Source organism: Nylanderia fulva, unplaced genomic scaffold, assembly GCF_048542155.1.
Source record: "Nylanderia fulva isolate GAGA-0341 unplaced genomic scaffold, ASM4854215v1 Scaffold229, whole genome shotgun sequence".
NCBI lineage: Eukaryota > Metazoa > Arthropoda > Insecta > Hymenoptera > Formicidae > Nylanderia > Nylanderia fulva.
This window is the reverse complement of record NW_028190292.1, coordinates 145,771-159,613: the sequence shown is the minus strand read 5'-3', so window position 1 is coordinate 159,613 and position 13,843 is coordinate 145,771. Positions and strand designations below refer to the sequence as shown.

The following is a 13,843-nucleotide window of genomic DNA, read 5'->3' as shown; positions in this document are numbered from 1 at the left end:
AGATTTACTTGAAAAGGGCTGCAATGACAGTCGAAACATTGTATTTTAACTAATTATTTATAATAAATGATTGCCAGTTTGGTCGAATTTTACCTTTGAGGAGAGATTTTTATAAATATCGTAATATTTTTATAAAAAGAAATCGTGATATAATTTCTATGTTTATTTCCATAAGTAACGTGATTATTAACATTACCATTAGTCAAACCGGATGTAAGTTGCCTGATCCATTTTGTAACAACCCTTTCAATCATGTCTTTCGGGAAACACTTATTGAAATGCTTTTCACTATATTAATATTAGCATTTTGAAACCGATTATCAGATAATAACACCGTATAGTCCACCAAATTAATTATTGTGTTCCTTTTATAATTGAAAGGATAGCCAGAAAAATAGTTGATATACCGTCCAGAATATGTCGACTTACGGTACCAATTAGTGTATAATAAATTGTACTCTCTGTGAACCGAAACATTTAGGAAATTCAAAGTACAATTCGATTCAATTTTGTATGTAAAATGTAACCGAGGATGATAACTATTAAACAAGCCCAAAACTTCTACTAATCAATCTTTTCTTTAAAAAAGGCATATTAAGTTGATTCTCGAATGTATCGATTTATCTCGACGATCTCGAAGTATTGTTGCTCTTTTCTGCGATGCCAATTGGTTCTGTTACAGCGTTTACTTCGTGAGCGGCTGTCATTGCATATTTTGACAGTTGTATGTATCGAGGGGTTAGTGTAGTGATAGTAACGTATATTAAAGGATTTGATGTATATAATAGTTAAAATCTGATAAATAATTGTTTATTAATTTTGTGATTGAGAGATTTCGACTTCAGTTTCTTGTCAGTTAGAAAGAGAAATAGAAATTCGGTGAATTAAAATTATGTATTGTGACGTGACATTTTTTACTGTCCGTCACAAGGGCCGAAGGCCCGGCCGGGAAGGCGGGAAATTCGGGAACCTTTGCTCTCTCGCCAATCTTTGAGAGAGAGAGAGAGCACCCGAAAAATCATTTTTGCGTTTTCTACCGCGTCGGAGGATGCGCTTTACGCATCCGTTTCGCGAAGTACTTTATTTATGATTTTTGTTTAAGCGATTTTTGCGTTTTCGGCGAGCAATTTTACATAGGCTACGTGTCTCAACCGGAGAAACAGGAAGAGAGAAAAAGTGAGGACGATTTAGGACCGAGCAGAGACCACCAAGTCCGGATCACGCCCGGTAAATATTATTTTCACATAGATTTTATGGATTGCTCCTCCCGTTAAGAACTTGGGTACCGCCGTAAAATGTTCCTTCTTTCGCAGAGATTCCGACCAGAGACGGGGATGGCCACTCTCTCGCGAGAGGCGAGAGAGCCCCGGAAACGAAAGGCGCGGGAGATACCCTGCCTCGAGCCCCGCAGATCCGGATACACAGAAATTTCACCATCGATCAAACAATCGATCTGGCGGATTTTTGAGAGGAATCGCAAAGAGGCGCGCTCGTAGGAGTCTCCCCGACGGCCCATATAGAGGAACAGCGGAACTCAATGCAGAAGAAAAGAGGAACGGCGAGAGAAACTTTACATCGAGAAAATTCGCAGGGCCCCGCGGGGCACCCGGCGGCCCTGCCAGGATAAGGAGCGCCACGGGTGGAAAATGCCCAATCCATTATCGGCGTGATCCCGGCAGGCCTCTTGCTCGTCACTGTCTGGCGGAGCGTTCCCGAGAGCAGAGGTTCCTGCGCGGATGCCGAAGCATACGAGGACCCGGCGATACCGGTGAGACGAACGGCCCTATTTAATATTGTAAAGCCGCTAAATTCTTTTGTGAGTACCGTATTCGGGAGAGAAGCGTGTCACGGCCGCGGCCGGTTATTAGATTCACCGGTAATTTCGTGATATTTTGAGAGGTTTGATTTAGAGTTTCGTTCCGCGTAGAATTTATCCCGACGCCCGGCCGACCGCGTGCTCTCTCCCGCGCGTATATTAAGAGAGGCTCTCTCTCCCGCGGATACGCCGACAGTCGCCGCGATTTTGGTCACGTTAATGTAAAATTAAAGTGTCGTCTCGTAATTCCTGTGTCGTTTTCGTCTATTAGGATTTCTATATCGGGGAATGGAACATTGTCTAGAGTCACGCATAAGAAATAGCGTAATCTTTCTCGCGCATATCATTATCCGCGCCGTCTTCGGATTCTTTGTAAAATATTGCGAGGGACGACCGGCGTGAGCGATCTCAAAGGAAGTCGCGTGGGACCGACTCGAGTTTACGGAAATTTTGTATTGCCTAAAACCATCGGAATTAATTACACCGCACGGACCTTATTAAGTCTCGTGCGTTAATAATTATTCGACACGTAGGCGTGCGAAGTTACTTCCGGGTCCCGCGTATCATCCGATATCACCGCGTCGGGTCGTCTCAAAGGCGCGGAACAATAACAACGCGCCGCGTCTCGGCCGTACATACGCCGTGTTGTATTGTCCGAATCAAATTTCGGCGTCACTAAAGCGGAGATCCCTCCGTAGTATATCGAACGAATACTGATTTTCTGTCTTGACCTAATGTTTTACTCAAGCTTGTGTACAATTATTTTTCTGTCTATCTTTGTTCATCACTGTTAAAATATACTTAATGATTGTTATTTTTGAGCAATTTCAAATAGCCTCTCTCGAATTCCGTCTTCTCTCCCGTCCGAACTCCTCCCTCTACCCCCTGACGATCTGAGCGAGTCGATTATCGCCGTCGCGGAAATTTTCGGGATGGTTTATTGATTGTAACGGTCATTTGTCAAGTTGCAAATTTTCAGAGTGGCGCGAATCTCGCGCCTGGCGCCCAATCAAACATATGTTTTTTTGTGTTTACGCGAATTTCCCGCTTTCCGCGCCGAAGGTGTGCCGTCGGCCACTTACATCGGCCCTATTTCCCGGATCTTTTTCGATCCAACGGACAATATAATCAACGGTTACAGTATATATAAAATTCAGTTAATTTATACATAATAGAAATGCAACAAATTGAAATTATTTACACAATAGAAATTCGGTGAATTAAAATTATATACATAATAATAATAAAGAATTAATTTTATGTACAAAATAAAAATTCGACGAATTTCCGTATTTACATCGTATGTATATATATATATATATATATATATATATGTATATATATATATGTATATCATATTCAATAATCCCCTAGTGTCCTTAGTTGTTAAATTAGTCTTTAAATTAAAAATGCTTACCATCATGATGGAAATATCAAAACATTGTCAAAGCAATCACACAAGATCCAATAGGTAGTTAAGAAAACAATATAATGAAAGTGCGACGAAACATGTATCTATTTATATAGTTGTTTATCTGTTAGAAATTTCTTCTAGAGTATCGAAGTATGGCTCATCAAGAAGTTCAGTATCTTTCTTTAAATTTAAACCGTAATTTTGTTCTTTTATGTGTAGCATTTCTGAAACCGTTTTTTTTATGATAATTAGATTCGGAGTCCAAAATTTTTACATTATCCCATGCAAAAGAATGATGTGTATTCATTATATGTTCAGAAATGACTGAGAGTCTAGATGAGTCAGCTTTGATATTATTAACATGTTCTTTAATTCTAGTACTTAGTTTTCTTTTTGTTTGGTCAACATATGTGGCATCACAGTCGTTGCACATATGACTTTATAAATGACATTTGAGTTCGAGACATGTTCGTTTCTATCTTTATGAACCTTTATGAAGCGATTAAGTTTGTTAATACCACGATATCCTATTGTCATATCTGATTTTTTGATCAAAGATGCAATTCTGTTTGAAATTATGTCTATATATGGTATGCCAAAGAAATTTTTTCTTTCATCATTATTTTCTACAGAATTTTCAAATTGCACCATTGATTTATTATTGTTTAAAGCCACTGATTTCTTATTTTTGAGATGTTTTATCCTGCGATTGATAGAAGTAAAAATAAAATCTAGAGGATATCCATTGTTAAGAAGTAAATTAATAATTAAAATTAAATTCTTTTTATGAAATGCAGAGTGTGATAAAAGAAATGCTCTATCAACTATTTTTATTCTATCTTATTTTTATGTGTCAATAAATACCTAAGTTCGTAATAAATATTAAATGTTTTTACTTGCTCGTTACGTTGGCCCAGTTCTTTAATTATTTTTAGTCATTTTTCAATAATTCCTGGCATTTTGAGAGAATTTTTGTCTAATTAATTTAATATCTAAATAAGAATTAAATAAAATTAAAAGGCTATAGCCGGATAAGGGGATGAAAAGTGCTCCCGCGCGAAATAACTTAGAAGCATTTGCGCAATGTTTGTATACCAAGAGAAAGTTTTTTAGCGCCGTTTATAACCCCCTATTCTCTTCTTCTCCTATACATAGTAAAAAACTGCTTTTTTAAATTTAATTTTTTTTAATATCTGTGTTTATAAATTCTTCATATAAAAATTATATTAATAAAAAAAATGCTTTTTTTTTACAAAAGTAATTTCTTTAATTGTTTTACTGTCACATTTTAATTTAAAAAAATGCATGTGAAAGATAATATATTATTGCTGCTAAATGAGAGCAACATCCTACGTTCGTCTGCGATAAACATTTAAAAATAAAAATATTCAGATATAATAAATAATCGTATTATTAATGTGTTTTTCTGTATTTGTACATTTATTTATTTTTATATTTTATATTATATTTATTCTTGATCATAAGTTTAATTCTGCAAAAATGTAACTTTATCTTACTTTACCTTTTCGCATTAAATGATTTTTTAAATAATGATTTAGTATTTTTTATTAGATAGTAGTAATACAAAAGCTAATGTTAATATTATTATATGAATAAAAATGATAGATACAATACGTTGATTTAATAAAATAAAAATCGGGATATATTGAGTTAATATGAATATATATTGAGTTAAGGGGATGTTGCAGGTATGTTTCACCGACCGAATGCGAATATTTAGCAATGATAAATTATTAAATTAAGGCCATGTGTAACGAGCAATACGATATTATTTTATTATTGAGAAGAAAATTCTTAATTTAAAATAATAATTGTACAAACGTTTCGAGCTCTACTTGCTCCTCTTCAGTGCGCAAAAAAATAGTGATAATAAATAACGATAATAAATAAATACATAAAATTCTAATAAAAAATCCGCAATACATATATAAGTGTCACTCCAAGTTTTTATTAATAATTATAATATATTTTATGAATAACCGGACGAATCATTCTGCTTCTAATTGGGTTCTTACTTTGTTGAACTATTTTAATGGTCTCAATTCATTGTAAATATATTTTGCGTTTTAACTATGACTCAACTATATAACTTATATTGACTATGTATTGCGGATTTTTTATTAGAATTTTATGTATTTATTTATTATCGTTATTTATTATCACTATTTTTTTGCGCACTGAAGAGGAGCAAGTAGAGCTCGAAACGTTTGTACAATTATTATTTTAAATTAAGAATTTTCTTCTCAATAATAAAATAATATCGTATTGCTCGTTACACATGGCCTTAATTTAATAATTTATCATTGTTTTTATTGTCATACGAGCTTGAGCATTGGTATGTGATGTTTTGATTAGGTATTAATTTTGCATTGCTTTTTACGCTGGCCTGAAAATGCGTTATACTAATATTCCGTTTAAATTTCATCGTTTTAATTTTAAGTTCTTATATAATTCATTTGGGGGAGAAATAACATGGAGGTTAAAGCAATGGATTGATTTAAATTATCAAATAATCAAAGCTAGATCAAAGTTGAATTTTTTAAAACATTGTAAAAATTTTGATGTCTTACCTAACCACTTGACGTCGTATTGTAGGAATCAATTTTGTTTACATCACTTTAGATCGAAAAAAAGGCTTGATAGCTTGCTGTACAGATTCAAAAAACAAATTTTAAATATTGAAATCAGAGATTTATATAGATTAATTAATTTATTACATGGTAAACTTTACAATATTTCAGGATATGTGACTAACAAACTGCCAGTACACATATGGAACGAAATTTTAAGACATCATTTTATCTCATTTGACATGTTTCATAACAGACTACATAACAAACATAATAACAAATTTAATTGGCTAATTAAAAAGAAACAAGACGAATATCTGAGAAATATCAAACCGATTAAACTTAGTTATTCCATCAACAAAATAGACATTCCACAATCAACAATTTCAGTAAACAATAATATTAACAAAGACATTGTCATATATCCTAATAAATTCAGAGACAAACATATTAATCCTCTAACCAGTACTAACGAAAAATGGTTTATTAATTTGACTGACACAATAATTCCTACCAATGTCACTAATCTATTACAATTTGGAAGTAAATTCGGCCTGCCGTTTAAGAATGACAAAAAGTTGGCCATACACGAGTTTATCAAAGATATAGAAGGGAATTCCACTAGTTCTAACATGAAAAATTTAAATACATTACGTAACAATCTGGTTCCACAACTTTCCTATTTTTTACACGGCAAAACTAAGTTTAATTCAACTCATGAAGATTTGATTAGTATGTATAAATATACAAGGAGGTTTTGCCATGATAATCCGGATATTCTTTTTACAAGGGCTGATAAGGGCAACGTAACAGTCGCGATGACAAAAGAATATTACACGAATAAGATGGAAGGTTTACTTGAAGACAATAGCACCTATTCTATCATAAAAAAGAACCCATCCTCCAAAATAGAAAAGGAACTAAACGATATTCTTAAGAAATGGCAAAAAAAAGGGTACATTTCTAATAAAGAATATTACTCACTACGTTCCAGCGACTCCCTTCTTCCAAAATGTTATGGTCTCCCAAAAATACACAAGGAGAATACTCCATTTAGAGTAATTGTGTCATCAATTAATACCACGCTTTACTCGATAGCCACATTTTTACATAAAATCATTTCAAATAGTATTCCTACGGGAAAAAGTAATGTAAATAATAGTTTTGAACTTTACAGCAAGCTAGCGGGTAAGAAAATTGGTGCGGAAGATATTCTAATATCATTAGACGTGGTTTCACTATTCACTAACATTCCGATAGATCTTGCAATAGAAAGTGTGAGCAATAGATGGAATTATATCAATACACATACATTAATTCCAAAAAATGAATTCATTTCCATGGTTAAATTTATATTGTCGTCAACATACTTCACATTCAATGACATTGTATACAAGCAAGTTTATGGCACACCTATGGGTTCCCCGTTATCGCCAATAATTGCTAATATTGTTATGCAAGATCTTGAAGAATCAATAATTAATGAATTGGACATCGGTATTGGAATATATTATAGATATGTAGACGACATTATTATGGTGGCACCAAAGAATAAAATTGATAGCGTATTGAATAAGTTTAATAGTTACAATCAACGACTACAATTTACGATTGAATACGAAATTAATAGAAGCATAAATTTTCTAGATTTAAACATTAAAATAATAGACAACATCATACACTTAGATTGGTTTCAAAAAAAGACATGTTCAGGTAGAGTACTATCTTTTTTATCGAGTCACCCTATGTGCCATAAAATAGGAGTAATTTATAATCTTATTAATAGGGCATTGTTATTATCTCATCCCATATATCATAAGAAAAATTTAGAACTGTGTATTAAAATATTATTGGACAACGGTTACCCTATTCATTTAATCTTTAAAGAAATAAATAAGAGAATAAGAGTTTTAAACAATGGTCAGTTTAACAACAATAGAAAAAAAGAAATTGCAGAAGATAATAGCAAGAAAAAATTTTTCGTCATTCCATACATTAATAACATTTCTGAGACAATAGCATCGACAATAAAAAAATCAGATTTCAGAGTAGGATACCGTTGTCTAAATAATCTTAACAAATTAATTAGTCCACAAGGACAAAAACGTGCATAACAATAATAATAATGTTGTCTACAAAATTAATTGTAAGGATTGTGAAGCTTCGTATGTTGGGCAAACCAAAAGAAAATTACGCACTAGACTAAAAGAGCATATGAATAATATTAAATTTGATTCCTCCAAGCATTCTGTGGTCTCTGAACATATTATAGAAAAAAAACATGCTTTTGATTGGGATAACGTTAAAATACTTGATATTGAATCTAATTATTATAAAAGACTTATCTCGGAAATGATACACATCAAGGAACAAAGGCATGGTATAAATAATAACACAGACACGGAATTGCTTAACAACGCGTATTTCGACATTCTAGAAGAAATATCGAATTTTTAGACTTATGTAATATGTTTATTTTGTGAGAACTGACACCTATTTATTCGACTTTTTAAAAGACTAGACAACAGTCGAGTACTAACAATAAGGCCAACAACAGTTAGAAGCATTGTCATCTCAAGTTATTCGGAACAATTTGTAAGCATAAAGGTTCAATATTTTAGTAGTTAGTTTAATTTATAATTTTTAATCTTTTTTCACATACACATTAGTGGAATCCTATTTTACAATTGAATAAATTCTTTAAATTCAGTTAACAAATATCAAATAATTTGGAGAGGATGAACATAATCATTGCCAGATCGAGGGACTTTCGTCAAATAACGATAAGTGGTTCATTTGGAGCAATATATAAGTGTCACTCCAAGTTTTTATTAATAATTCTAATATATTTTATGAATAACCGGACGAATCATTCTGCTTCTAATTGGGTTCTTACTTTGTTGAACTATTTTAATGGTCTCAATTCATTGTAAATATATTTTGCGTTTTAACTATGACTCAACTATATAACTTATATTGACTATGTATTGCGGATTTTTTATTAGAATTTTATGTATTTATTTATTATCGTTATTTATTATCACTATTTTTTTGCGCACTGAAGAGGAGCAAGTAGAGCTCGAAACGTTTGTACAATTATTATTTTAAATTAAGAATTTTCTTCTCAATAATAAAATAATATCGTATTGCTCGTCACACATGGCCTTAATTTAATAATTTATCATTGTTTTTATTGTCATACGAGCTTGAGCATTGGTATGTGATGTTTTGATTAGGTATTAATTTTGCATTGCGAATATTTAGTTTTTTTATATATTTTTCTATTGACTATACTGATCAATAAATCCTTTTCCACGATTAAAGTACTTATAAAAACGGACCGCGCTTATTGTAATACACTCATCGAATAAGGTAACAAATTACCTACAAGGTAACGATCCCGGGATCAATCTCTTATCTAATCCATATATATCTCGAGATATAGTTCATTGATTCATATTTGTTGTACTGTATATGTGCTTGCGTGTTGAACATCTTTCATAAAATACGTTGAGATAATATTCCTTAATATTATATACATACTGACTTTTGATTGAGATAATAATTACATTTCCTTTGATATTCATATAATTTGTACGTATCCACCTGTTTTATTGTCATATAGAATAAAGAGGACATAACTAGACACGTCACACGTATACACATGTGATTTCCAATACATTATGTTACTGTCCGTCTTAATCATAACACAAATCTCAATCATATAATATGTTGTGTGCTTCGTGAAAGGCACAAGGGGTCGCGCCAAATTGGGATGAGGATCCGGGGCGTCAGGGCTTATATCGGGTTGATTTAATAAATGCACTTCACCTTTTCACTTATTAAAGAATTTTTATTCACATCACCACTTGACTTTCCTTTATTTCAATAATGATACACTTGTGCGTATATCTATTTAACGGCACTATTCAACTATAACTTCGCGTATCGCGCGCGACTGCGAGAAGATGTTAAGATCGCACGCGGCTAGCGAGGTCGTTTTAATTAACGACGCGAGAGCGTCTTGAGAGCGACTGATCGCGACTGCGACTCTAGCTCCCTTTTTATAATATCGCTTTTTGGAATTTCCTTGATCGGAAGGGGTGCCTGGCAATGGGCCTCCTCGGTCAAGAACCTAGGTGCAAGCGAAGCAGATTCAAAGTCCTTCTGCTTTGCTTGCACGTTGAGCAATTTCGGTTCCATGTATATCTCGCAGCGTATGCGTTTTTATGCGGTCAGTGTCCGTCGTCAAGCGGATGTAATACGAATAATTATACATTAATAGTTATATCTCTTAGGGATATAACAATTAATATTTGATAACAAGATATATATATATATATATATATAGAGTCAATTCACAAATGAACATAGACAGGTGATATACATAAACGATACCATCAAATACAAAGAAATAATATGCTTAATTATAACACCACTGATGTTGAATAAATGAATAAATACAATAAGAATATAACTGAACATAGATGAGGTAATATAATTTAAAATCTTATATAATGTCACTAAATAATTTATGTATCACCATAAGCGTTTAATATAGTGACAAACATAATGAAAATACAACTAAAATATCATAAAATCATATATGAAATTGCAATGAAAAGAAAGGCTAAAATTATGTACTTAAGTGACAAATATCTTGTTATCAAATATTAATTGTTATATCCCTAAGAGATATAACTATTAATGTATAATTATTCGTATATATATATATATATATATATATATATTGTAAGATATATGCGTGCGTCCGGCGGAACTCGTCATATTGCGTATTATACATCTTTCACAACTGTTCATTGCGTGCGCATCCGAGCAGGCGCAACACAGGAGCGTAACAGGAGTGGGGCACTGTTCGAAGATTCTGCTCCAAAAAGACCGGCGACTAACTGTCACTCTCTTTTGAGAAGCGCTATACGAGGGTCACTATTTATATTTCGGGAGTAGGAACAAAAACAAATAGTTAAGCTGCGAATATATTTTTATTGTTTTTCAAAGTACTCGCCACAATGATCGATACACTTTTGCATGCGCTTAAACCAATTTTCAAAGCATTTATTCCATTCCAAATGAGGTATCTCCAAAACATGATTTTTGAACGCTTCAATAGCTTCTTCGGGCGATGAAAATCGTTGACCACGCAGTTTATTCTTCACGGATGGGAACAAAAAGAAATCATTGGGTGCCAAATCAGGGCTGTACGGCGGATGACCCATCAATTCGATGTATTGAGTGCTCAAATAGTCTCTTGTTTGAGCCAATGTGTGAGAGCTCGCATTGTCATGATGAAGAACAATCCGACGTCTCTTGTTTGTTTTCCTTATTTTACCAAAGATTTCTGGCAAACAGATGGTTGTGTACCACTCAGAATTTACTGTTCTACGATCCTCTAGAGGCACTGTTGCAATATGACCAGTTTTTCCGAAGAAACAGGCTACCATTTTCTTTGAAGTGCTTCGTGCGCGAACAACTTTTGTTGGATTTGGTTCATCTTAGAACACCCATACAGTCGACTGCTGCTTACTTTCGGGCTCATACAAATATATCCATGATTCGTCACCTGTCACGATTTTATAAACGTCTTTTGGAGCACCGCGATTGTATTTCTTAAGCATTTCTTTGCACCAATCGACACGAGCCTTTTTTTGAGCGATTGTCAAATTATGTGGGATCCAACGCGAACATAACTTTCGCACAGCTAAGTGTTCATGTAAAATCGTATATATGCTGGTGGAACTAATGCTTAGGGATGCCTCAATCTCACAATAGATTACATGACGATCTTGCTTAATCATTTCGTGCACAGCATCGATGTTTTCTGGCACTACAGTCGATTTTGGACGACCTTCACGAAACTCGTCGGACAGCGAACTACGACCACGATTGAATTCACTATACCAGCGATACACAGTGGTTTTTGATGGAGCTTCATCGCCAAAAGTCAAATTAAGTTGATTGACGCACTCTTGTTGTGATAATCCACGTCGAAAGTCGTAAAAAATCATCGCACGAAAATGTTCACGATTCAGTTCCATTTTTTGCCGAGACGAAACTTTCAACTAAATATAAAATAAACAAATAGCGTCCGTATGACAAAATGTTCTGAGTACGTATATCGTCAAAAATGTCAAACTTTACGATGGAACCGTCAGATGGACTCACATGACATCAGTGTTGCCAATTCCCGAAATATAAATAGTGACCCTCGTTTGTTGTCGATAAGAAATATACGTGCGGGAGTCATTAGTTTGTACTTAGGAAATAAATTAAGAACAAGAATCATCTTTCAACTTCAGAAATGGGATTCAGCTCAGGCTTCACAGAGATCCAGAAGCAGAGGTCATTTGGGACAAAGAGAATAATAAAAGAGTTGTTAAAACACAGGTACACAGTTGTTAAAACAACGGCTTTTTTAAATTTAACGAGAAAAGTATTCTACTTGCATGAAAACTCGAGCTCGCGGTAAAATGGATCGAGCACAATTAGAAAATCTCTCTCACGAGGAGCTGAGATTAGAGGCATCGAAGTATCGGTTGCCAATCTCGGGAAATCGAAACTCGCTCATAGACGTGATCATGACACATCTAGAGACTCATGGTCCGGTCGAGGAGATGATGCAGTTGGCTTCTCCGAGACCGACGACTTCGGGTGCTATTCCGAAGAAGGCTGCGCAGCAACGACGAGACTCCCAGGAATCGGCGGATGTCCTCAAGCAGATGCTGGTGGCGATGCAGAGGCAGCACGACCAGATGGGAGCGGCGATGTAGCTACAACACGAGACATTAGGACAGATTCTCCAGTTGCTAATTGATCAGAGGGAGGCGAGACCGGCGCAAACGCAGGCAGGCATGGCGAGGGAGGTTGAGCGAGATACTTCACCTCGTGTGTCCCCGTAGGAGGAAGCAGGACGGCGCTCGACGGAGTCGTGGTCGTCAGGATCGGCGGTGCAGGCGTTGGCTCATCAAATCCCGGAGTTCGGTGGCACGGAGGACGACAACGTCCACTCCTGGGTCCGCAGAGTGGACAAGGTTGCTCAGGTCCACGGAGCGACGGACGGAGCGACATTATTGGCAGCATCGAGCAAACTGACCAAGTCGGCTAGGCGATGGTTTGACATCCAGGGAGATCTGGCCGTTGAATCCTGGGTCGGCTTGAGGTCAGAGTTATTAAAAATCTTTGACAGGAAAATTCCATTTTATAGATCCATGCAAAAAATTGAGGCAAGGAAGTGGACTTCCAACAAGGAGACATTCGAAGATTACGCCATCGATAAGCTGGCGCTGATGCACCAGATGGACATACCTGATCGTGACAGGATCCAGTTGCTGGTGAGCGGAATAATGCCGACATCACTCAGAGCGACGGCGCTGGCGGTGTCCGACGACACTTTGGAAGGCTTTTTGGCGAGGATGCGGACAATCACCCAGGGCGCCACGGACTGGGAGAGGAAGCCGTCATCTCAAGGGCAGCAGCCGAAGCCGAAGGACGGAGCCTGCCGGAACTGTGGAAAGAAAGGGCACACGTTCAAGGAATGCAGAAACAAGGTAGCGTGTTTCTATTGCAAAGAAAGAGGGCATAGGCGATTCGACTGCCCGATTTAAAAAAAAAGGAGTCTAAGACTCCCGGGCGAGCGCAGAATTCCTCTGGAATTGCGGCGGCGAATGTGTCTGCGGATACTCATGCGTCTGATAGCGTCGCGGTAGTCCAGGCGGAGCGTACTTTATTGTCAGTTACAGATCCGTTTATTAGAGTTAGTTACCTGGAAAACAGGCGTTGTAATTTGACCGCGTTAGTGGACACCGGTAGTCCGGTATCATTTATAAAGAACAATATTTTGGAAAAATTTATAGAGCCGGGAAATAAATTATTAAAAATTAAAAGTCCGTTGCGGAACTTGTCAAATAAACCACTTAAAATTTTAGGCATATATAAAAGTAAAATCGGGATATCATGCCTAGAAAACCGGATAATTTCAGTAAATTTGTATGTTCTCGACTCGAA

General features: G+C 35.5%; 1 long non-coding RNA gene across 1 annotated transcript; it reads right to left on the bottom strand.

The window, feature by feature from the left end:
- Positions 1-12,743: 12,743 nt before the first annotated feature.
- Positions 12,744-13,230, bottom strand: LOC146723141 (uncharacterized). Its single transcript, XR_014924727.1, has 2 exons — positions 13,145-13,230; positions 12,744-12,992 (listed from the first exon to the last, which is right to left on the bottom strand). It is a non-coding gene; the product is annotated as an uncharacterized LOC146723141 (long non-coding RNA).
- Between the last annotated feature and the right edge of the window lie 613 nt (positions 13,231-13,843).